The 25,983-nt window shown below is 44.5% G+C and overlaps 2 protein-coding genes across 4 annotated transcripts in view; one reads left to right on the top strand and one right to left on the bottom strand.

The window, feature by feature from the left end:
- Positions 1–6,329, bottom strand: part of LOC125461494 (myosin regulatory light polypeptide 9) — a 43,225-nt gene extending 36,896 nt beyond the window's left edge. Inside the window, exon 1 of one of the 2 annotated variants that reach the window (XM_059652767.1) lies at positions 6,310–6,329. The gene's annotated coding sequence lies outside the window, so the exon portion shown is untranslated. Of the gene's footprint in view, positions 1–3,739; positions 3,873–6,309 lie in introns of those variants that run through there. The other variant, XM_048550336.2, reaches the window with a different exon arrangement.
- Positions 6,330–8,515: 2,186 nt separating this feature from the next.
- LOC125461459 (phosphatidate phosphatase LPIN2-like) overlaps positions 8,516–25,983 on the top strand; it is a 73,505-nt gene continuing 56,037 nt past the window's right edge. The window contains exon 1 of one of the 2 annotated variants that reach the window (XM_048550272.2): positions 8,516–8,701. The gene's annotated coding sequence lies outside the window, so the exon portion shown is untranslated. Of the gene's footprint in view, positions 8,702–21,743; positions 22,090–25,983 lie in introns of those variants that run through there. The other variant, XM_048550273.2, reaches the window with a different exon arrangement.

The raw sequence follows: 25,983 nt of genomic DNA, 5'->3' as shown, positions 1-25,983 counted from the left end.
ATAGATGCAGATGTAGTTACAACATTTAAAAGACATTTGGATAAAGACATGAATAGGAAAGGTTTGGGAAGACATAGGCCAAATGCAGGCAAATGAGACTAGTTTAGTTTGGCAACATGGTCTGCACAGACTAGTTGGACCGAAGGGTCTGTTTCTATCTCTGACTCTATCATTTGACACCTCTGCAGAAGGAGATATTTGAACAGGTGACCAAAAACCTTGACCAAAGATGTAAGGATAAAACAGCATCTTCAGGTATCGCCTCTTGCTAACATTTTTGTTGGTTACCATGCCAAACATGTCTTTGGTTGATTGACCACTAGCCTTTCACTTCCATTCTTCTGATATGTAAATGACATGTTTTTAATCCTTGAATCTATAGCTGCAAAGAATTTCTTTACACTGCTTAATAAACTCAAATGCTCAAATTTACCATTAAAATTGAGCGACCAAATGATCTTCCTTTTCACATATTACTCAAGAAATCTGCCTGTATTCTCTACTATCATGTACCAAAATCCAAATTCATTGGTTAACATATACACATTAGTCTTACGGTTCCAGGCACTACAAGATCAATCTTATTTGGCATCCTTGTGAGTAGGGTCCTAACCATCTTTCCACTGTGTAAGCTTGGGTGCCAAGACAGAGTGCATGATAATGGCTACCCTGATCAAACCATCATTTGCAGTATATCACAAAACACATGAAAGGGCCTAAGCCCACCCCTTTAAGCTCTGAATGGTCCCCAATCTATTCAGATTTCCTGGAAGGTAAAACGTTGCATAAACTCAAATGGTTTTCTCCACTCACAGAATTCTGTGGTCAAGCCTAAAATGGCATTTTGCCCACCCCACAAGTGAATAATGTGATATATGAGTTTCAGTGGCAGTGTGAATCCAGATATATCTGGTAAACCCAAATAAACCACAAGTCCCATTGACCAATTATAGCAGGCAGAATGTTGATCATGCCCAACCAGCCCATGCTTACAAGTTTCAGAACAGTAAGTCCACCATATACAAGATTCTGCAATTTGGAATAATTTACTAAACAGTCTGGAATAAAATTATTTTCTAATAATTACATTGGAAATTAATTTAAGATCACGAGCCAGGCTCACAATGGGATGCATATCTGCATGTCAGCAGCTACATATATTAATACACAGGACCCTGTTTTAAGTAGTCTAAGAGGAGGTTGACATACATTACATCATTTTCATGGAAGAAAAGGGTTATGGAAACTACCAATCTCTGCTACACTCCCATGACAATACCCTATACAATTGGAGTCTACCTTCCTGCAACGAGAGCTAAGATTGACCGCGAACTGTTCTTCCTTCACCTCCATGTGAATGATGGCGCAACCAATTAGCACCCTCTTCTTACATTGTATAAACTGATGTCCCATTTTCAAGTCTGTTTCCCATGTCCTGATCCTGGTGAGTGCAAGACAAAAAGCTTCAACTTTTTACAAGCAATATTCAAATTATGTATTTACAAGCAACTATTCTTATAGCACCGTGAATGTAGCAAAACCAGCTAGACTGCAGCAATTCATGGAAGTGGTGCACTATAATCTGGTAATTAGGGAGACAAACGCTAGCCTTGTCAGCGATGCTCATATTTATGAAAGAATAGATGAATAAACAGGAATCAATAAATAAATAGATTCACAATAGCTCAGTTGTAAAGTAAACCATTTTGCATGAAAGTGAAAATAGACCAGTTTGAACTGCAATCTATGCTGCAAATGCGAATGTTGACAGTAGGGGAAGTATGGTACAGATCAAAAAACAGAAGTTGCCAGAAAATCTCAGCAGGCTGGCTGTATCGGTGAAGAAAAAGTCAGAGTTAACGTTTCAGGTCTGGTGACCCTTCCTCAGAAGGGTCAGAGCTTTGCCAGCAACTTCTGCTTTTGTTCCCGATTCACAGCATCTGCAGTTCTTTCATTTTTAATACTGTATCTCATTAGAGAGAGTTGATTGGTGGTGTTTTAACCCAAGAGTCACCATGCCTCTGGCAAGGGGTGTGGTTGAGAAGGCTAGTCCTTTATGGTAACCTGTCAGTGTAGAACTGAACCCACACCTTTGAAATCACAAACCAGCTATCCAGCCAAATAAGCTAACCAAATCCCCAGTAATGGAAGTAAGAACAAAGGAAAGAGAAAACGACCCATTAGTCTTGTTTTCAATAAAGTGCCCTCTGCAATGTGTGGATATTAGAATTGGGTTTGACTAAATTGCTTCTTTTGGTCAGATATCTTCCTGACATTCATTTGTGAATAGACATTTAGATAAAGCTTGCTTCAGCATGGCTGCCATCTTTGATGCTGAACCTTAACATCAGCAATGCCTTCAGAGAAGAACATTTGAGTTATGATAAAACAAAAAATCATTGATTTACAAGGTTAACATTCTTTTTTCTCCACAGATGTTGTCTGACTTGTTGAGTATCTGTAGCATTTTCTGGTTTTGCTTAAGTAAAAAAAAATGCTCTGCAACTTGCAATAAATGGTGCAATGTCTTTTGTCCAATTATATGCGGTATCTTTTAAATCCTAAAAGCTGCAGCTTTTGTTGCTATAAAACAATGCTATTTATACCCAAGTGCAGGTTGTTTTTGTTATTCTCACTTTGGCTGATATTTGAAACCAGCTCCCACCAACTCCATTTTGTTCAGCTAATATTTTCATGTTAACCCTTGCCCAGATGTGCCATGTGGGAATAAAATTAATATGTTTTTCATTAGATCCAAGAAAGTTTTTTTCATTTCTTAGCCATTTTGAAATCTTGTTTACCAGCTTAGAAACCGCCCCAGAGAAATCTACCCAAAAGTTCACAGTTCGTTTAACAAGCTAACCACTCTTTGCAATGAAACGTTTATGCTCCTCAGAAGCCCAGGAATTTACAGCAAAGGTCTCTGGCTTTAGACTGATTACCAGACCCATGCCTGGAGATAACATTGCTGTAATCATTGTCAAATGTGCAGTTTTTTTATCCAGAAGAATGTAGTAATCACGAACTACACCAAGCAGATTCATGGGATCACACAACAAATTTTTCGACATTTAAATAGTAGAAGCTGGCAACATGCTAAAAATAAATAATAACCTTTAGCTTTCTTTCATAAATCTGCCACCTTAAAGGGGGAAAGTCAACTAACTATTCCATCAATGAAAGAAAAGTCCTGTGATAACAGCAAACATAGTCAGAAGTAAGTTGCTGCAAGAAATCTTCCTGTTGTCTTTTGATGCCACTATAAAAGGAACAGAGAAAATCTTCTCCAATGAGAGATGTTTGTATAGAGTGAAACAAATAGTCAATGAATGAATGAATTTACAGTTTACTCAGATTAACAGTTGTGAAGACCATTAAATTTCTCAACTATCCATGAGTTTTAAATTTTGTAAAACTACTTACAGTTTCTGCCCAAGCATTTCTCAAGTTCAAATCAATGCTCTAATCTTGTAGTTAAAAACATTTTGCTAATCCTATTTTTTAAAAAATCAGTTTTTATTTATGTACTTATTGGTGTCCCCTTTCACAAGTCTTTGAGTTGTCCTGTAAAGTTAACTTTAGTATTGCTTCCTCTAAAGATGCATATTTGGCAAACTGACACAAGACTGCAGTTTCTAAAGTTAAAAATTCTCCCAACACACGATAAGAGCGAGAAAGTGCTAAATATTGATAAGTTACAATTATACCCACAGATAATATATACATAAATACTTCTTACCTGTATTCAAAAAAAGATGAGAAATACAAAATTTTCTTCAAGTATAAAGTGCCAGAGCAATGCCAGTTTTTGCTTTGCCTAAGCTGATGTACAAGTCATGTGTTCACACCATCCAATGTCTAGTGACAGCTGTTTAAGTTCCCTCCCCTCCCATTCCAGGCATTTGTCCATACAAGGAAATAAAATGCTGACTGGATTCCTGCCAAATAGCTTGTTGTACAATGGATTTTGGCATATTAGCACAAGGAAACCTACACAAACAGATAAGAAGCCTTATATAGTTGAAACTGTTCAGTGAAGCCAAGCCAGTCTTTGTAATGTAGAAACGTACCACAGAGACAGTTATGCTTCACAGACTAATGTCACACCAAAATGTCCTGTTTGCTTTAAAAGGGCATGGTATGATTATTAAAGCAAACTACTATACATGCTGGAAATCAAAAATAAATAAAAATACTGGAAATCAGATGTATCCAAGATGCATTTTTGAGTCACTTCTACTCTGATGTTGCTAACTTTCAAACACTTTCTCCAATGTCTTATTTTATCCTCAATTCTCTTCTACCTTGATTGATAAGACTGTTGACTGCGTTAGTCTCATTTCCCAATGTTCTGTTCTCTCTTCTCCATGCTCTTGAAAGCAATCCCCTCATCCTTTCCTTCCACTCTACCAGCCTTCACCATTCAATGGGTCACCCCCCAACTATTTCTGCATCTCCAGCATGATCTCACTTCTAAACCCGTCTTCCCTTCCCCCTTCAGGATTCTGAACTCTCTGAGCAGAGAAGTTTCTCCTGTCACACTCCTAGCTCTCATTGCTGACAGTCTTGAAATTGTGACCCCTAGCTACTGACATATTAACTAATGGAATAGGATGTCCTTCTTTGTCCTGTCAACATTGTGCATAATTTTGTACATGTCAATAAAGTTACTTCCTAATCTTTTCTGCTTCAAGGAGGATAACCCAATTTCTCTAATCTTTTCTTGTATCTAAAGTCCCTCATTTCTAGTATTATTTTTGTAAATCCCCTTTGAACTCTCTCCGGGCTTAAACATCCTTCCTTCAATAAGGTGCCCAGAACTGAACACAATGCTCTAAATGTGGTCTGACCAATGATTTGTAGAGGCATAGCATTACTTCCTTGGGCTTTTATACTTCATGACTGCGATGATAAACACAGGATTCTACAAGCTGCCTTAACAACTGTTTAAACTTGCCTGGCCACCTCCAAAGAATCATGCAGGTAAACCCCAAGAGCCCTCTGCTCTGGTACTCCCTTCAATATCATACCACAGAGCTTGTATTGTCTTCCTGTGTTTCCTCAATCAAAATGCATTATCTCATATTTCTTGCATTGAAATTCATCTGTCAAAAGTCTGCCCATTTGATCAACTTGTCAATGTCCTTCTGAAGTCAATCAGCATCATCCTCACAATTCACTATTCTCCCTTGCCTAGTCTATAGATACTGTGGCTACAAGTGCAAGACAGAGGCTTAAACCTTGCGGCAAGTAACTCACCTCCTGAGTCCCCAGACCCTGGCCGCTACCTACAGGGCCCAAGCCAGGAGTATGTTGGAATAGCCTAGATGAATGCAGCTCCAACAACACTCAAGAATTTGACACTAATCCAGTACAGATCAGACCCCTTGAATGATATCAAATTCACAAACAATCACTCTCTCCTTCTCTGATGCTCTGTAGCTACAGTGTACCTCCTATGTGATGCACTGCAGAAATTCACCAAAGCTCCTTAGACAGCTTTCCAAATCTCTGATGGCATGGATTACATCTTAATGGTTGTTTTTATATTGGGGTTAGTAGGATGTATACGCACTGGCTTCCTAGTTTTGCTCTTGTTATTGATGTAAAGAAGAATTTAAATAAATTCTGCTTGTTTTAAATATAATATTAAATCTGATATCAGAAACGATTTTTAAAAGTATAATGTACTAGTTTGTTTCAAAATGCTCTAAATGTTAAAAAAAATTCCCTCTAGCTATGCTTAGTCAGTAGTTCGAATTAATGCACGCATAAATAAAGTGACACTGTTGGAATCTGATTCCATTTAAGGTGTGGAAATAATCTGAAAACATGACAGGAAACTATTTAGATTTGGACCATTCTTGACATCAAGTGATTACAATTTTGAGGTTCCTTTCTTTGACTGATGGAGTTTTATATTACAATTCCTCTCTCAATCACAAACAATCTTCTGAAATTCAGTTTTGATGTTCCTATATCCTGTCCTTGATACTGCCTTGCCAAAATATACAGTAACGTTGTCCGATTTGGTTAAGGTTATTCATTCTTACATGAGCAGATACTGATGAGCGCCCGGAAACTGATCCGTGCACAGACAGAATGGTAATGTACACCTCATAGCATCGAACTCCTACCGACTTAATGAATGGACTAATTCAGGAGACGAAGTCTGCTGCTGTGTGCTGGAAGTTCAAAACCAAAACCCGTGCAAAAACTCCGAGAAAAATCGGTTACAAATTCGCCTTCACTGATCAGCGTGCAGAACCGAATTCACTTCGAGCTTTAAATTACAATCCACAAACTTACAGCTAGCCGCAGATAACACTATGATTGACTCCAGTTGTTGACTCAGTGAAAGGGAACGTTGTTACCACCCTTCCGGCGGGAATGGAGTAGAAACAATAAGCCGCCATCTCCATCAACTTTGTTATGTGTCAGGAAACTTCGAATTTAACAAGACAGGGTATATTATAATATTCGCAATTAGGACCGATTTAGCAAGTTTTTGATAAAAGCGCTGTTAGAATAAATAATTAGCAATATGTTATGCAAACTGCAGTCCAGTTTATAAATGTTCAACGAGCGGATTTTGTACAGTATGTACAAAAGGACTTAATTGAACGGACATTTTAGCAAATAAGAATGCTGTTTCCAAACTTACCAACCTCAAACTAAGCTCACTTCATTTTAAAACATCTAGTCAACATGTTCAGGTGAGTTTAAAAACTATGCGAAATGATTTGTTCGAAATGTTTACTTTAAATCGAAGCATAGGCTTTGATTGTCCACAGTAGATTTATCCATTGAATAACTCTACCTTGCAGAATAGTTTGAATTCTAAAGTCTGAACTAAGCACAAAGATTTCAATCAGAATTCGCAAGCTACATCTATAATTAACTGCAGTATTCCATAATTAAAGAGATAACATCAAATCTCACGACCCTTATCTACTCACTTTGCTAAAGTGTATAAATATACAGCGCTATATGAAACTTAGAAGCGGGAGGATGCGAGTCAACAGCTTGGACCTACTCCTCCAGTCAAAAAGATATGGCTGTTCTGACTGTAGCCTTCAATCCATTTTCCTGTGTCAACACCCAAGCCCTTGGGCTCCGTGGTTAGTTGAGAATGTAACTACCGCTGCCTTAAAATATTAAATGCTTGGGCTATTTTTTCTGGAATGTCAAAGGATGAGGGGGTGACCTTCTAGAGGTTTATAAAATCATGAGGGGCATGGATGGGGTAAATGGACAAGGTCTTTTCCCCAGGTTGGGGAGTTGCTCAATACTAGAGGGCATAGGTTTAAGTGAGAGGGGAAAGATTTAAATGGGACCTAAGGGGTAATTTTTTCATGCAGAGGGTGGGTGAGGTGTGTATGGAATGAGTTGCTAGAGGGCGTGGCAAAATTTAAAAGGATGGGTTTATGAATAGGAAGGGTTTAGAAGGAAACGGGCCAAATGCTGGCAAATGGGACTAGATTTATTTAGGATATCTGGTCGGCATGGATTAGTTGGACTGAAGGGTCTGCTTTTGTGCTGTCTATCTCTATGGCTCTATGACACTGAATCCATCTCTCTTTGAGAAGAGTGTTCCAAAGACTAATGACCCTCTGACAGAAATAAATATTCTTCGCTGTCTCATCTTAAAACTATGTCCTGTTGTTCTTATCTCTCTCGCAAGGGAAAACATTCTTTCAGCTTCCATCACGATCAAATTTTCTCAGGACTTTATATATTTCAATAAGATTGTTTCTCATTCTACTAAAGGTCAATGGATGTTTGTCCAAGCTGTTCACCCTTTCCTCACAGGATAAACCCCCACATCCCATGAATCTGTCAGGTGAACCGTCTTTGAATTGCTTCTCATGTAATTATGTCTTTTCTTGAAATTGACCAAAACAATTGGCAGAATGCCCCAGATGTGCTCTCATTAATACCCCTTCAAACTGTAGAAAATATCTTTACTTCTTTATTCCATGACTAATTAATGAATGTCATTACAGCTAAGCTTCGATCACTTGCTGAATCTGCTTTTGGACATGTAGTAATTAAAATACCAAGACACTTATTTTCAAGGACAGAACAAGAGCAATTTTAAAAATGCTGTGCTGACGCCAGTAGTTAAATAAAATCAAAACGGTGCAGACGCTTAAAAATTGAAACCAAAAACGGAAAGTGCTCGAAAAACTCAGCAGGTCTGACAGCATCGGCTGAGAGAGAAACAAAGTGAAGATGTCATGCAGGACTTGAAACATTTAATGTTTCTCTTTGCCAAAGCTGCTAAGTTTTTCAAGCACTTTCTGTCATCGTGGTCGTTAGTTGGAGGAGTCAGAAATTTGGTGTGGGTCGGGGGGGAAGAGGAGGAGAAAGAAATGACCCTCAAGTATAAACTCATCTTGCAGAGAGAACCATACGTGCACACAAGTGAACGAAGATTGATACTTTACGACGTGCGACGCAGTGACGTCAATGGGCGTGAAGGCGGCGCTTGCGCATGCGTGTCCGTGCGGCCTGGCCGTCGCTCGGGTCCCCTCCCCCCTCCGGAGACCGAAGTTGGGTTTCGGGCTGTCAACGTTCATCGATCGCGGTACCTGGCGACAGGCTCACACAAACTCGGCGAACGGGCCGCCCCTCCTTCCCTGTACAGCTGTGGCATCGTTGAAGGAACTTCTGCCGTGGTGTCACGTGCTGCGGGGCGGTAAGCGCATCTCCAGGACTAACTTTGTATCTGCGGACTCCCCCATCACAACACACTGCCCATGTCAGTAAACAAAGGGTAACAATATGGAGACGGTCAGAGGACAGGCCTTTGGGAGGGCGGAGTCAAGAGATGGGGTAAATAAGGATGGCGAGATGGCGTCATTAGAGGAGGGTGTCAAAGGACAGGGTCAATGACGGGGATGTCACCGGACGGGGTGGGTGCAGTGGGGTGCCAAGGGACGGGTTGAGCGGGCAAGCAAGATCAAGGGATAGGGTCAGTGGAGGGAGGGGGTGACAACAAGGTGTTAAGTGGATGGGTTTGTTTGGGAGGGACAGAGTTAAGTGGATGGGTCAATGAATGAGGATGATGGAGAGGAGGTTTAAGAGATTGATTTTGGGGGGAAAGCATTTTCTATTTATTTATCAAAAAAAATTAAAGTGTACATGGACGGTGTTAAATTGTTTTATACATGCAATGTTCTGACCTTTCGTGCCAGATCGCTGGAGAAGTAGGGAGATGTTTGATGATTTGGGTAATTTGAATGGTACTAGTGTCCAGATCATTGGTTTGGTTCTGGTTTCCTGGCTTATAAATGTGATGATTCTGATTTATAGAGTCTTGATATTGAGAACTTTATTGATGGCTAGAGCAAAGTGTAGAGCTAGATGAACACAGCAGGCTAAGCAGCGTCAGAGGAGCAGGAAGGGTGACATTTTGGGCCTTGACCCTTCTTCAGAAATGGGGGGGTGGCAGTGGGGGCGTTCTGAAATAAATAGGGAGAGAGTGGGAGGCAGATAGATGATGGATAGAGAAGAAGATAGGTGGAGAGGAGTCAGGCAATCAAAAAGGTGGGGATGGAGCCAGTAAAGGTGAGTCCAGGGAGGGTGGTCAAGGGGTCAGAATGAGGTTATTAGGTAGGAAATAGGGATGCGACTTGAGGTGGGAGGAGGGATAGGTCAGGGAGGTGGGGATGAGCTGGACTGGTTTTGGGATGCGCCAGGGGGAGGGGAGATTTTGAAGCACGTGAAGTCCACATTGATACCATTGTGCTGCAGCGTTCCCAAGCAGAATGAGTTGCTGTTCCTGCAACCTTTGGATAGCATTGTTGTGGCACTGTAGGAGGTCCAGGATGGACTTGTAATCTAAGGAATGGGAGGGAGAGATGAAATGGTTCGTGACTGGGAGATACATTTGTTTAGTGCGAACCAAGCATAGGTGTTCTGCAAAGTGGTGCCCAAGCCTCCGGTTTCCCTGATGTAGAGGAGGCCACAACAGGAACAGCAGATGCAGTAAACTATATTAGCAGATGTGCAGGTGAACATCTCCTTGATGTGGAAAGTCTTTTTGGGGCCAGGGATGGGGAGGTGTAGGGGCACCTGTCTGTCTCCTCTCCACCCATCTTCTCCTCTATCCATCTTCTATCCGCCTCCCCCATCTCCCTATTTATTTCAGAACTCCCTTCCCCTACAGATGTGAGTTTGCTCACTAAGCTGGAAGGTTCGGTTTCAGACGTTATCACTTTTTTTTAAATTTGAAAAAAAAATACTTTATTCATAAGATGTACAAAAAATAAAAACATTTATACACCGACCCAGTCATGCAAGCCGCTCCGGGTGACCCAGGGGGTACGTACACCAACTAAAAAAGGAAAAAAAAAAAGAAAAAAAAACACAAAGCAAAAAGAAAATACCCCAGCAGTCGTCACCCTGCACAGTTCCCGTTGGCCCCCTGACCAGTTGGGGAAGGCGCCAGCTGGGCCCTTTTTTCCATTCTGGACGAGAGGTTTCATACGGTGGTCTTTGCCCACCGCACCTTGGCGGCGGCAGCCCCAAGCTTTAGCACGTAGTCCTGGACCTTGGAGTGCGCCAGTCTGCAACACTCGGTCAGGGTCAGTTCTTTCAGCTGGCAGACCAGCAAGTTGCAGGCAGACCAAAGAGCGTCTTTCACCGCAATGATGGTCCTCCAGGCGCAGAGGGCACGGAGTCCCGCGTCACGGAGCTGCTTGGGACGAACCTCGACAAATACCACAGCATCCCCCTCCAGACCTCCTGCACATAGGCACACTCCAGAAGGAGGTGAGCGACAGTCTTGTCCTCCCCGCAGCCACCGCGAGGGCAGCGTGCGGTGGCGCAGAGATTCTGGGCATGCATAAAGGATCTCACTGGCAGAGACCCTCTCACCGCCAGCCAAGCAATGTCCTGGTGCTTGTTTGATAGTTCTGGCGATAAAATTCCACAAAACGACTTTGGCAGTCTGCGTGGGGGAACCACACGACGGGATCCACCCTCTCCTTTTCCCGAAGGGTCTCGAGGATACTACGTGCTGACCACTGCCTGACGGCCTCGTGGTCAAAGGTGTTTCCCTTCAAAAATTTCTCCACGAAGGACAGGTGGTACGGGACAGTCCAACTACTCGGAGCGTTCCACGGCAACGAGGCCAGGCCCATCCTTCGCAACACCGGGGACAGGTAGAACCTCAGTAAAGTAGTGACACTTGGTGTTTGCGTACTGAGGATCTACGCACAGCTTGATGCAGCCACACACAAAGGTAGCCGTCAGGGCGAGGGTGGCATTCGGTACGCCCTTTCCCCCATTTTCCAGGTCTTTGTACATGGTGTCCCTGCAGATCCGGTCCATCCTCGACCCCCAAATGAAATGGAAGATGGCCCGGGTGATCGCAGCGGCACAGGCCCAGGGAATAGGCCAGGCCTGCGCCACATACAACAGTACCGAAAGCCCCTCGCACCTGACAACCAGGTTCTTACCCGTGATGGGGAGGGACCGGAGCGTCCACCTGCCCAGCTTCTGCTTCAGTTTGGTAATACACTCCTCCCAAGTCTTAGTGCACGCCCCAGCTCCACCAAACCAAACACCCAGCACCTTCAGGTAGTCTGTCCTGAGGGTGAAGGGGATGAAGGAGCGGTCGTCCCAGTTCCCGAAGAACATGACCTCGATCTTACCCCTATTGACTCTGGCACCCGAGGCCAGTTCAAACTGGCTGCAGATGTCCAACAGCCTACTCACCAACTGATGATCGGTGCAGAAGACAGTGATGCTGATGTACAGGGAGGTCTTGACCTGAAGGCCTCCGCTGCCTGGGATAGTCACGCCCTTCAGGCTCACGTCCTTCCTGATGGATGCGGCGAAGGGCTCCAAACAGCACACGTACAAGGCAGGAGAGAGCGGGCAGCCCTACCTGACCCCAGATCTGACAGGAAAACTGTCCGATTCCCACTCGTTGATCGAGACCGCGCTAACGATGTTGGTGTACAGCAGCCGGATCCAATTGCGGATGCCCTCCCCGAACCCCAATTTGGAGAGGACGTCCCTCATGTAAGCATGAGACCCTGTCGAACGCCTTCTCCTGGTCCAGGCTGACGAGGCAGGTGCCCACCCACCTGTCCTGCACGTAGGCGATCGTATCCCTGACGAGCACGAGGCTCTCAGCGATCTTCCTGCCCGGCAGGGTGGTCAGGGTGAATCACCAACTCCAGGACAGACCTGACCCGGTTGGCTATGACCTTGGCCAGGATTTTGTAGTCCACGTTCAATAGTGGAATGTTACGGCAATTCTTAATTTCTTCCCTCTCCCCCTTCCTCTTGTAAATGAGGGTGATGATGCTCTTCCTCATGGACTTGCACATTTCCCCTGCCTGAAGCGCACTATCGTACACCTCCAGCAGGTCCTGGCTGACCAGGTCCCACAGGGTGGAATACAGCTTGACCGGTAAGCCGTCGCTCCCGGGAGTCTTATTCCTCTCCAAGGACTTGAGGGCTCTGGTCAGCTCGTCCAGGGATATCAGCCGGTCCAGCCACTCCCTCGTGCCGTCGTCTAAGACGTCCGTGATAGACGACAGGAACGACTCGGAGGCTGTGCTGTCTGTGGGCTTCGTGTCGTACAGTCTGGCATAAAAGGTTCTGCGGATCCTAAAAACGTCGGGCTGAGACGACGTCACCGAGCCGTCGTCCTCCTTCAGCCGGCTAAGCACAGAGCTCTCTTTGTGCACCTTCTGAAAGAAAGAAACGCGAGCACGTCTCGTCCTGCTCCACGGAGCGGACCCTGGACCGGAAGATTATCCTGGAGGCCCCTGCGGCAAAGAGCGAGGCTTGCTGGCCCCTCACCGCACAGAGGTCCTCCGTGACATCGACCCCCATCAACTGCAGAAGGAGCAGGTTCTGCACCCTTTTGTGGAGTCGCGACAGCTTTCGTCACCTCTCTCTCGCCTTCCAAACACCCTTGAGGACAAAGAACCACTTGATGTTCTCCTTCACCGTCTCCCACCAGTCGCCCGGAGACTCAAAGAGGGGTTTCACGGTTCTCCAACTGGCGTACTCCCTCTTAAGCTCCTCGATGTTCTCTGGGCTCAACAGAGTCGTGCTGAGCTTCCACGTCCCCTTGCCGACCAGCTGGTCATCCTGTAAGTGACAGTCGGCCAGGAGGAGGCAGTGGTCAGAGAAGAACACCGGCTCGACGCCGGTGGACCTGACCGAGAACGCCCGTGACACAAACAGGAAGTCTATCCTTGAGCGAATAGACCCGTCTGGCCGCGACCAGGTGTACCTCCGCTGCGCTCCGTCTGCAAGGTTGCTGAAGACGTCAAGCAGCTTGGCGTCCTTTACCGTGCCCATCAGGAATCTGGACATTACGTCCAGTTGACTCCCCCCACGCCAGATCTTCCATCTGCATCGATGATGCAATTGAAGTCTCCACCTAGGATGACCAGCCTGCATGTAGCCAGCAGGGGTGGAAGCCGCTGCAGGATGGCCAACCGCTCACTCCGTACCGCTGGGGCGCACACGTTGATCAGCCTCAGGGGAGCGTTCCTGTAGGTGACGTCAGCCACTAGGAGGCGCCCCCCCCACCTCCTGAACTTGAGAGATGGTGAAGTCGCGCCCCCGCAGCAGAATAGCCAGACCCGAGGAGCGACAGTCATTACCCGCCGACCGGATTGAAGGCCCACAGGTCCAGGCGCCGGACCATTTCCCGTACCTGCCGAAGTGCGGTATCCCGCACTCCTGCGGAAACAGGAGGTCCGCCTTGATGGTGGTCTGGTAGGCCAACGTGGACACACATGTTGCGGTGGACTTCACACTGCGCACATTAATGCTCGCAACTCATACCCCCATTGTGGGCAGTGACCGCAGTATCCTGCCCAAGTCCAAGGTCCAGCCCCTCCATCTGTCCCTTCATGCCCATTCCCCGGGCTAACTGCTGGACGCTCTCTGGGCTCAGGAAACCGTCCGTGCTGCCTTCCGGTGGCATCCCCCCCGTAGAGGGTACGGAGGCAGCAGAGTCTGGATCTGGGTCAGGCTGGGGACCCACTGTTTCCAGTGCCCCAGCGGCACGTGACTTGGTGTTGGAGGGAGCCTCAGGACGCTTCCCGTCACCTGGAAGCGGGGTGCTGCTTTCCTTCTCCCTTGAGATCTTTAGCCTCTGCTTTGGGCGGGCCCCCTCCGAATCTCCCTCGTCAGAGGAGCTCTTATAGCCCCCCTGTAGCTGCCTCTTCTCGCCCAATGGTTGCGGTTCCTGGGCCCGCCGACGCGCCTTCCTCCTCACTTTCCGGACCGTCGTCCACTCCCCTGGGTCATCTGTTGCCGCCTCCGGGTTGTCAGGGGGTGGGCCTAGCAGAGCCTGGAGGGGCGCTTTGCTCCCCTTGGGCCCATCCTGAGGGGCTGGGCCCTCCTGCACGACCTGGCCCTCCTGCACATTAGTGGGGTCCTTGCAGGGCCCTGGTACCTTCCACTCCTCTGGGGCGGCTTGCCCCACATTGCCCCTGCCGGCGACCTGGGCGTAGGTCCTTCCCCGCTGTGGGCATGCCGTATAGATGTGGCCCGCTTCCCCGCAAAGGTTGCGGCTTTTTTCTTGTGGGCAATCCTTTGCAAGGTGTCCCTCCTCCCTGCAGATGGTGGCTTTGCAGTCAGCCGCCACCAGACCTGACCTACCACAGGCATGGCAGACTTTAGGTTGCCCTGCATAGGTCAGGTAGCCCTTGCTCCCGCCGATCGCGAAGCTGGACGGTGGGTGTACAATGTTCCCGTCCGCACCCATCCTCAGCATCACCTTGACCTGCCTCTTACTGGTCCAGATGACATCAGGGGTCCATGATGTCGGTTAGGTCCCCTTCCACCTTCACGTACCTTCCGGGGAAGGTCAGGACATCAACTGCTGGCACATGCGGGTTGTACGTGTGTACAGTAACCATACGGCTCCTCTGCACTGGCATCACAAACAGCGGTCAATACAGAGAGGGGGCCCTCACTTCCTTTCTCCTTGAAAACTCCAGGAAGCGCTCGCAAAGCTTGGCACGCCTGAAGGTCACATCGTAAAAACCTCCTCCAGGGAAATCCTGCAGGCAGTACATGTCCGCAGCAGCAAACCCACAACAGTCCAACAGGACCCTCTTCACAAAGAAGGTGCGGTCCACAGGTGCACCTTCATCCACCTTCTTCACAGAAACACGGATGGTGTTCCAGACCCCCTGACCTGGGGCACAAGCACTTGCCGCAGCCATCATTGCAGGTTGGCTGCTCCCCTGAACCAGCGTTAGGCCAAAGTCAGCATTAAGATCCACCAGTTGCAAGGGTGCACAGCCAACCTGACATCTTCCTTCCACCGCGAACACAGCACTGTCCTCCTCTCAGTCCACAAGAGAGTGGGTCTTTATTTTGTTCCAGATGTGAGCTGGAAGGTTTGTTCCCAGACATTTCATCACCATTCTCAGTAACATCAACAGTGAGCCTCCAACAAAACGCTGGTGTTATGTCCTGCTTTCTATTTATCTGTTGAGCTTTCCTTGGGTTGGTGATACCATTTCCTGTGTTGGTGATGTCATTTCCTGTTCTTTTCTCAGAAAAAATAACAGGAAGTGACATCACCAACCCAAGGAAACCTGAACTGATAAATAGAAAGTGGGATATAAAACCAGCGTTTCACCGGAGGCTCACTAATGTTCCCTAGAAAAGCGACGCAATGTCTGAAAATGAACCTTTCAGCTCAGTGAGCAAACTCACATCCAGAACCGCAACCTGAGCTACAAATCTTCTCAAAACCCGCTCTCTTCCCCCTCCCCATTTCTGAAGATGCGTCTGGGCCCGAAACATCAGCCTTCCTGCCTCTCTGCTGCTTGGCCTGCTGTGTTCATCCAACTTTACACCTTGTTATGTAAGATTCTCCAGCATCTGTAGTTCCTGCTATCTCACGGTAAAAGCAGCCACTTACCAGTGGAGAAAATGACTTGATTGAGTCCTCGGAGTCATGGTGTCCAGTAGTGATCCAGATCCTAATTATCTGGTTTATTACTTGTGACTTTTTATTTTGACTTTGCAGGATATGGGTGAATTTGCTGATGTTTTATCTATTTCCACAACATTGTTGCCTTGAGTTCAGCCTTCTCTTTGAATTGCAGAAGTCCATGTGATGATGTTGAGACAATGGTGATAGGTAGGGACTTTCATAAAAGTGACTCAGTGACATTGAATGGTATCTGATTGAAGTGCAAATTGGAGAGGAATTTGCTGATGACTGTGTTAACTAGGGTGTCTGTAGCCAATAAGAGGAAAGTGCTGATTAAGTTTGGATCAGAGATAATAGGAACTGCAGGTGCTGGAGCATTAAGGGATAGGTAGGGTTGCAGGGATAAGTAGGGGGATGGGTCTGGGTGGGAGGCTCTTTGGAGGGTCATGTGGACCCGTTGGGCTGAATGGCCTGTTCCCACACTATAGGGATTCTATGGCTTTATGAGAGAGTGCGTAATCTTTGGCTAGCTTAAAAAAAGAACTGACCATGGTATTGAATTGAAAGGAACATCTACAGTGCTGCAAAAATTAGGACAGGCTAGCAGACTAGAAAGCTCTTAGAACTAGCAAAGGATTAAAGGGACAATTGAAGTATGAGAGAAAATGAGAAAAAAATGAAAGACTGTAAAATATTCTACACATAGATAAAAAGAAATGTAAAAGTGAATGCTAGATAACAAAGTGTGGAGCTGGATGAACACAGCAGGCCAAGCAGCATCTTAAGACCACAAAAGCTGACGTTTCGGGCTAGACCCTTCATCAGAAAAGGGGGATGGGGAGAGGATATGAAATAAATAGGGAGAGGGGGAGGCGGACCGAAGGTGGATAGAGGAGAAGATAGGCGGAGAGGAGAGTATAGGTGGGGAGGGGATAGGTCAGATCGAGGAGGATGGACAGGTCAAGGAGGCAGGATGAGGTTAGTAGGTAGGAAATAGAGGTGCAGCTTGAGGTGTGAGGAGGGGATAGGTGAGAGGAAGAACAGGTTAGGGAGGCGGGGATGAGCAGGGCTGGTTTTGGGATGCAGTGGGGGAAGGGGAGATTTTGAAGCTGGTGAAATCTGCATTGATACTATTGGTCTGCAGGGTTCCCAAGCGGGATATGAGTTGCTGTTCCTGCAACCTTCGGGTGGCATCATTATGGTACTGCAGGAGGCCCAGGATGGACATGTCGTCTAAGGAATGGGAGTGGGAGTTGAAATGGCTCGCGACTGGGAGGTGCAGTTGTTTTATTACGAATCGAGCGTAGGTGTTCTGCAAAGCAGTTCCCAAGCCTACTCTTGGTTTCCCCAGTGTAGAGGAAGCCACACCGGGTACAGCGGATGCAGTATACCACATTGGTGGATGTGCAGGTGAACATCTGCTTGATGTGAAAAGTCATCTTGGGGCCTGGGATGGGGGTGAGGGAGGAGGTGTGGGGGCAGGTGTAGCACTTCCTGCAGTTGCAGAGGGAAGTGCTGGGTTCAGTGGGGTTGGAGGGGAGAGTGGAGCGGACAAGGGAATCGTGGAGAGTGTGGTCTCTCCAGAAGGCAGACAAGGGTGGGGTTGGAAAAATGTCTTTAGTGGTAGGGTCGGATTGTAGATTGTGGAAGTGTTGGCGGATGAAGCGTTGTATTCGGAGGTTGATGGCTGGCATGTGAGGACTCGGGGGATTCTCGTTTGGCAGTTATAGCGGGTGTGGGGTGTGAGGGATGAGGTGCAGGAAATGCGGGAGACACGGTTGAGGGTGTTCCCGACCACTGTTGGGTGGGTAGTTGAGGTCCCTGAAGAACAAGGAAACCTGGGATGTCCGGGAGTGGAATGCCTCATCCTGGGAGCAGATGCAGCGGGGCGAAGGAATTGGGAATAGGGGATGGAATTTTTGCAGGAAGTTGGGTGGGAGGAGTTGTATTCCAGGTAGCTGTGTGAATCAGTGGGCTTGAAATGGATGTCGGTTTCTAGCTGGTTGCCTGAGATGGAGACAGAGAGGCCCAGGAAGGTGAGGGATGTGTTGGAGATGGTCCAGGTGAACTTGAGGTTGGGCTGGAAGGTGTTGGTGAAGTGGATGAACTGCTCGAGCTCCTCTTGTGAACATGAGGCGGTGCCTATACAGTCATCAATGTACTGAAGGAAGAGGTGGGGTTTAGGGCCAGTGTAGGTGCGAAAGAGGGACTCAGTTCGCAATAAACAACTGCACCTCCCAGTCACGAATCATTTCAACTCCCCCTCCCATTCCTTAGATGACATGTCCATCCTGGGCCTCCTGCAGTGCCATAATGATACCACCCGTCGGTTGCAGGAACAGCAACTCGTATTCCGCTTGGGAACCCTGCAGCCCAATGGTATCAATGTGGATTTCACCAGCTTCAAATTCTCCCCTCCCCCCACTGCATCCCAAAACCAGCCCAACTTTTCCCCGTCTCCCTAACCTGTTCTTCCTCTCACCTTGCACCTCCATTTCCTACCTACTAACTTCATCCCGCCCCCTTGACCTGTCTGTCCTCCGCGGACTGACCTATCCCCTCCCTACCTCCCCACCCATACTGTCCTCTCCACCTATCTTCTCCTCTATCCATCTTCGGTCCGCCTCCCCATCTCTCCCTATTTATTTCATATCCTCTCCCCATCTCCCTTTTCGCATGAATGGTCTAGGCCCGAAATGTCCGCTTTTGTGCTCCTGAGATGCTGCTTGGCCTGCTGTGTTCATCCAGCTCCACACTTTGTTATCTCGGATTCTGCAGCATCTGCAGTTCCCATTATCTCTAAAAGTGAATGCTAGTCCATTAGAGGGTAATACTGCGGGAATTATAACGGGAAACAGAGAGACAGCAGTAATTTTGAACAAATTTTATTTGTCTTCCTAGTAGGAATCAGAAAAACATGTAAGAATAGGCGAAAAGCAGGAGAAAAAGGAGGGAGGAAAAAGAACAATCATAATAACTGATGGGGAAAAAAATGTAGAAAAATTAATGGGACTAAAAACAACATAAGCTACAGACCTGATAGCCTGCATCTGAATGTTTTGAAGGAAACGTCTGTCAAGGTAGTAGATATGTTTGTTGTGATCTTTCAATATTCCAGCGATTCAGCAAAGGTTTAAACAGATTGAGAATTGGCAAATGTTGCACCACTGTTCAAGAAAGCAAGATATTGTAAACCATTCAGATGAACACCTGTCATTGGGAAATTCCAAAATTTATTCAAGTTTTGTAGTTGGAAGTTCAGAAAATCAAAATACATTTGATCTAAGTTACTGTGGTTTTGTGAATGAGAAACTATGGCAAATTTATTAGTGTTCTCTTAAGGATGTAACAATCAGGGCAGATAAATAGGAACTAACAACAATATAGTATACTTGGATTTCCAAAAGGTATCCAATAACTTGCCATTTAAAAGGTTACTGCACAAAAGTTATGAGTTCACCATCTTAGGATTGATATACTCGTGTAGGTAGAGGATTGTAATCGATTTCACTCCATTTTAGTGATTTGGATGAAGGGACTGATTTTATCCAAATGTACTGATGATACAAAGAAAGGAAAGTGGGTTGTAAGGAGCATAAAAAAACCCTGCCAAGCAATATAAAAATGTTAGAGTGGGCAGGAATTTGGATGGAGTGAAATATGAGCTTATCCCCTTTGGCAGGAAAAGAAATAGAAACACAGAATATTAAGTAAAATAAAGTGACACTGCAGAAAAGTACAGAGGAATCTGGGTGTCCTTGAACGTGAATCATAAAGATCATATACAATGACAGTAAGTAATTGTGAAGGCAAATGGAATGTTGGCCTTTATTGCAAAGGCAAAGCAATATAAAGGTAGGGAACTCCTGTTACATCTGTATCGGGTATTGATGAGACTTCAGCTGGAATATTGTGGACCGTTATGCCTGCCTTGAGGAAGAATATACTTGCATTGGAAGCCATTCATGGAATGTTCACCAGCTGATTCAAAGTATGAACGGGTTGTCTTCTGAATCAAACCTGAACAGACTGGGCCTATACTTGTTGGAGCTTACAAGAATGAGAGGTGATGTAATTTAAACATACAGGATTCTGAGGGGGCTTCACAAGATATTGGAGAGCTGTTTTCCCTTGCAGAGGAACCTGGAACTGGGAAGAACATATTACAACAAAGAGCCTCCTGTTTAAAGCAGAGATCAAGAGAAATTTCTTCCTTGCATGGGTCTTTGGTCTCTGCAGAAGACAATCCAATGATCATTGAATATATTCAAGGTTGAGTTCACGAATGTCCTTTAGGGAAGGAGACTGCTATCCTTACCAGCTCTGGCCTAGATGTGACTCCAGACCCACAGCAATGTGGTTTACTCTTAGCTGACCTCTGGGCAATTAGTAATGGGCAATAAATGCTGCCTAGCCAGTGTCGCCCTCATCCTGTGAATGAATAAAGGGAAAATAAATTGAAAAGTTGTTTGATTGAGGGAATTAAGTGTTCTTAGGTTTGAGCAGGAAAGTGCAGTTAAGGCCACGATCAGATCTGTAATGGCAGAGCATATTCATGGTGCCAAATGGCCTACTGTTGCTTCTGTTTATTATGGTCTTATCTTCACAGTCTTACCATTAAACTTATTCTAAGTAAGTGACAAACATGCCATTGTACACTTGGCTTTCTTGATATTTCTTATAGATGGAGTTTTACAATACTGAAGAAGTTTCTTCTTCAGTTCTAAATGGCAGACCCCATCTCCTGAGTTATAAACTCCCCAATTCGTTTTAACAGCTTCTCAACACCTGCCTTGTTAAATTCTATCATAAAATCTTTTACATTTTGCATACGGTCATCTCTGATTAATTTCTGATTATAACGGCAGAGAGCACAGTCCCATGCTATCTCTCCTCATAAGACAATCCTCTTATCCCTGGAAATAATCTCTTTCTTTCGTATTGTTCTGATCGGATCTTATATCATTACTGGACAAGTCTGATCCTCGACTGATCTGACTTGATAGGTCTTTTTTTTTGTTTTAAATGAGGTGGTCTTTCACTGAAATGCTGTAGATCTAACAATAAAATGGAAATTGATTGTGCAAAAAACTTGTAGGATAAACCAAACTATTTACATTAAGCACAATTTAAAAGATTTTGAAGCACGCAGCAAACTATACAATTCCATCTATTTCAACATGACCATGTTGTAGTACTCAAACATCAGAGAGAATCTTACGTCTCACATCTCTTGGTTTGACTTAACGGCTTCTTTCAGTTCCCGGCCTTGATTTTTGTAGCCTGTTCATTAATTGTTCACACAACTGAGCTTAGATTTTCTCAGCTTCAAATAAGCTTTGGAGCACAAACCCCAAGTACTTTTAACCCGGAACTTTTAAATGAAAACCCTTACACTGAGCCTATTTTGTAATAATTCTAATTAGTTTCTCTTGAAGATAGGAAACTGTTTCATACTCTTACCTTCCACTGCGACCTCTGTCAACTGAAATAAAAAGTTTTTAAAGCTATGGAATTTAGCCCTAAGCAAAACAAAAATCACGATGCTGGGACAGAAAGCAAGCTGATCCTTCTTAGTGTTTTCTGACTGTCATAAAGCTTTACCAATGCAAACAAATCCCATTATTACCCTAGGGACTGCCACTCCTACTGGTTTAACAACGTAATGGCTCTAGAAATACTGATGTTATGATTAAACTTTGTTGTATACACAAAAGTCCACATGCCAGTGGTTAAAAGTCCAAAGTCTAAAATACATCCAATTAAAGATACAATTCAGACACTTTTCATCACAGTATGGAGATCAAAACTGCAAACAGTTTGCTTACAAAAGCCCTGTATATTCTTCAGCAACATCTGCTGAAATATCATTACTGTTGTACTCAGACTCACTTAAAATAGAAGCCTTTCGTTCAAAATGAGCGGTTTGAGGATTTTTTTTTTACTTCAGTAATAAATCAAGCTGTTATAGTACGTGGATTACTTTGTTCAGTAACTGTACCGGTAATGCTATAGGCGTCATGGAGTGCTCTGTAACAAAGCCAAATGGTTCTTGAGATACATTCGTCTTGAAAAAAATTACGTTTACTGGCTTATTCTTTGGCAAATTATATGCCCAATTTCACCCTCCTATTTTGCTGAACGTTGTCGAAGTAAGTAGATAAAAGTACCTTTGTGATAAGTAATACTATTTTATGCCTTTGTTCGGCATACTTAGATATACTTTTTAATCCTCTTAAAGATTTTGTCAAGACCATTGATAACTAGCAAATTTAAAATTTCTTTTGTAGCTGTTAGTATGTGCATCTTGTCTTCTATTCACTTGTTCTCACTTTTGAACTCCCTTTTCATTATAATGTTGCCTTGCATATTCTTCCATGCCGTCCATCACTATTGTTAGTCTATATTGTCTCCTCATGACAATCTTGTACCATACTGTTAATTTTACTAACCATGTCGCAATGCTGCCTTATTTCAATTCAGTCCTCTCTGCCCTACCACAGGATCACTGTGCCTGTTTGTTATCCAATAGTGTTTTTATATCCTTGCACAAAATGATGTTGGCATTCATTATCGTTGGAGGCAAGTCTGTTTACATCCTGATACTAGCAAATACATGGAAATGCTTGTACCTATTTCTGCAAGAGTTATCCTAGCTTAATTACTGCAGCGTCATAGCCACTTTTTCCAGACTATATATGGCATTTCCCCTTTCTTCAAGTACTTTGCCCAACTCTATCCTTTATACTTTTCACTCAGAATTCTTGTCAGTTTTTGACTTTTCCACTGAGTGCTTCCCTTCCCCCTCTGTCTCTGATTGTGGTAATCTTCAAACTCCATTAACTTTCTCTCCTCCTCTGCCCTTTTATTGTCATTGCATTTTACCTTCATGTGTTCTCAATTCTACTTCTTCACCATTCTCCTGTTGGGGAATTTTAAAAAAATCTCTAATCTGATAAAATATTTTGTTGTCTCTACTTTCAAACTCCTTGTTTCCTATACATCAGTCACTATTTATTATCCTTGACAGTTGCCCTGTTACAGCCCTCATCTTTCTTGCCCTAAGTCAGGAGCAGAAACTTGAGTATTATTGACAGAGCCCAATATCAGACATCATGGTCATAATGATCGCGACAGTGTTTTCTCCTGGATAGGAACTGTAGGCTCTTTTTCCAAGACTAACCATCTGCCCAAATACCTTGCCCCACCTGCTCCATCCTCACTTCCAGTAGAAGTATAAACAACCCTTGGATTTCTTTCTGAATTAAGGAAGCCAGTGAAACCTAGATTGTGTCACCATTCTGCTTGCCCAGATGATATTGCCATGTGTTAATTGGCACTGGCACAGAATTTTTTTTAAGCTGGGGCTTGTATTTTACGTTTACACTTATCCTGACCATTTTTGTACTTATTGAATATTTTAAATTTTGGCTGCAGTATTTCCTGTAAAATACATTGCAGTGCCCTCATACAGTAGAACCTGTGCTGCCTAACATATAGCATAACTATCATTTCCATTTTTTTAAAAAAAGGTATTTTTCTGTAATCATTTGGCACTGACCTGATGTAGAATACCTGTTCTTGTGAATCATTCCATAATGTTTGAGAAGCATGCTGTGGTATAGCACTCCTGCTGTTTCACCAGAGCTGCTGTTTTTTTTAAATGATAGACTGTAGTTACACATTACCACCCATCTGCAAACTAACCTAATTTTCCAGGAAGAAATGTGGTACAGTGACAGACATGACAGATTCACCGGCAGGTCTGCCACTCCATCTGATCTAGAGAATGCGGACCAGCTGGATAATTCTCAAAATGAGTTGCAAAGGAATATCTGCCAATAAATGAGAATACATTATTTGTTTTGTAAAAGACTACATTAGGCATTTTTAGAGAGAATCTGAGAATCACTTGCGTCCCCGAGTACATATTCTTGATGGATAATATATAAGGGAAATGTATTACTGAGATCAAGTTGGACAAGACAGTGCTTATTTATTAATAGCTTTTGAGGTGTAACTTTAAAAGATCTGTTATCATAGAACAGTAGGAACGTATTTTGGCCGCTAGCCACTATTGTGCAGCTCCTATGTAAGATGAAGTGACAGGGAAAAGAATCAGTTAGTTGCTGTGTTTTTCTGACTCTTTCTGTAACTGTTCCTGCGATGGATAACTGTCCTGATTCAGCAGTAGCTGCTCATTTTGCTGGTGATCCTATGAAGCAGTGTCGTGACTTCTCTACTCTAATGCTGCTCATAGCATCATTATTTTGTGCAAACTTAGGGTCAGAAGTGTCATGATAAATGTGTGATTCTATGTCTTCACAAGATAGCTTGCTTACACACCTTACTTGTACTTGGCACTGAACATTTCATCACTTTCTTTCTAGTAAGGACTGTCTTCTGCAAATGCATGTTTTCATGTTTATGCAAAACTGGATTCCTTGGCAGATGAGTCCTAAAAGAGAATAGACTGAAAGTTCACTACCTCATAGCATTTCATTTTGTGTGCAGGTTAAAAAGGGAGGCTGCATCGGTACTCAATCAAATGATATTTTACAGAACGTCAGGAAAAAACTTTATGAATTGTAACTGCGCAGACCATTCTACCCATTTGTGTTTTTGTTTCCTGAGGAGCATTTCATGTATTAGCACTCTGCAGTCCTCTCCTCAATCTCTGCATGTGCCTACTTTTCATGTAGTTAATCTTGAAAGTGCAAAAAGAGGCCACTCTGCCAAAAACATAACCCACTCAGCCTGATTCCATTTACAGCACTTGGTCCGTAGCTCTGGAGTTTGTGGGACTTCGCAGATTGAATGAGTTGAGAATTTCTGACTGACTTTCAAGCAGTGAGTTCCAGTATCTCCTGCCATCTTTTAGATGAAAATTGTTTCCTTGTCTCTACTTCTCTAAAGGTCATTTTAAAGCTGAGTCTCGTGGTCAATGAAGTCATCATCTAAGGGAAATGGGTCATTCCCATTCAATCTGTCAAATCTTCTCACAGCCTTGTACAGTCAATCAAATCTGCCTCAGTCTCCAGTCTTCCAGTGAGAACTGACCCCAGTCTGTCTAATCTCTTTTTCATACTTGCACATTTCAAGTCCTAGCAACACCCTCGTAAATCTCTTCTGTACTGTTTCTAGTGAGTTACATCATTTTTGAAATGAGATGGTCAGAACTGCACTCTATACTGATGATTTGGCCTAAGTAGTTTTTCATATAGCATTGACATAAACTCAGTGCTCTTTTATTGTGTGCCTTGGTTAATAAACTAATGTGTATCATATGCCTACTTTAACCTCTTTATTCATTTATCCTGCTATCTTCAAGGATCTGTGGGCATACACTTCTCCTACAACTCTTTCTTTGTATCTGCTCATTGTAATCTGTTGCTTTGTCTTTTTGATGTCTCCAGATACATCCCTTTACACTTTTCTGGGTTGATTTCTGTTTGCCAATTGTCTGCTTATGTGACCAAACCATTAATATCTTCCTGCAATCTATTGTTTCCTTCTCACTGTCAACAATGTGACAGTATTTATGTTGCTTCTGAATTTTTAATCATGCTCTGTATACTTGTGTTATTATCATTGATATAAATTTCAGAAAAGCAGAGGACTTAGTGTGATGATACTGTGTCTTTAAAACATGTTTCTTTCGGAGAGGGGTGATGTCACAGTGGCGCTGAAATAGTTCCTTTTAGATGACAGCACTCCCTGAGATAACAAGATGTAGAGCTGGATGAACACAGCAGGCCAAGCAGCATCAGAGGAGCAGGAAGGCTGACGTTTCGTGCCCAGACTCTCCTTCAGAAATGGGGCAGCGGAAGGGGGTTCTGAAATAAATAGGGGGAGAGGGGGAGGCAGATCAAAGATGGATAGAGTAGAAGATAGGTGGAGAGGAGACAGACAGGTCAAAGAGGTGGAGATGGAGCCAGTAAAGGTGAGCGTAGGTGGGGAGGTAAGGAGCTGATAGGTCAGTCCAGGGTGGACGGACAGGCCAAGGGGGCGGGATGAGGTTAGTAGGTAGGAATTGGGGGTGGGGC

This window comes from Stegostoma tigrinum, chromosome 19, assembly GCF_030684315.1.
Source record: "Stegostoma tigrinum isolate sSteTig4 chromosome 19, sSteTig4.hap1, whole genome shotgun sequence".
Taxonomy (NCBI): Eukaryota; Metazoa; Chordata; class Chondrichthyes; order Orectolobiformes; family Stegostomatidae; genus Stegostoma; species Stegostoma tigrinum.
This window is presented reverse-complemented; position numbering and strand designations above follow the sequence as displayed.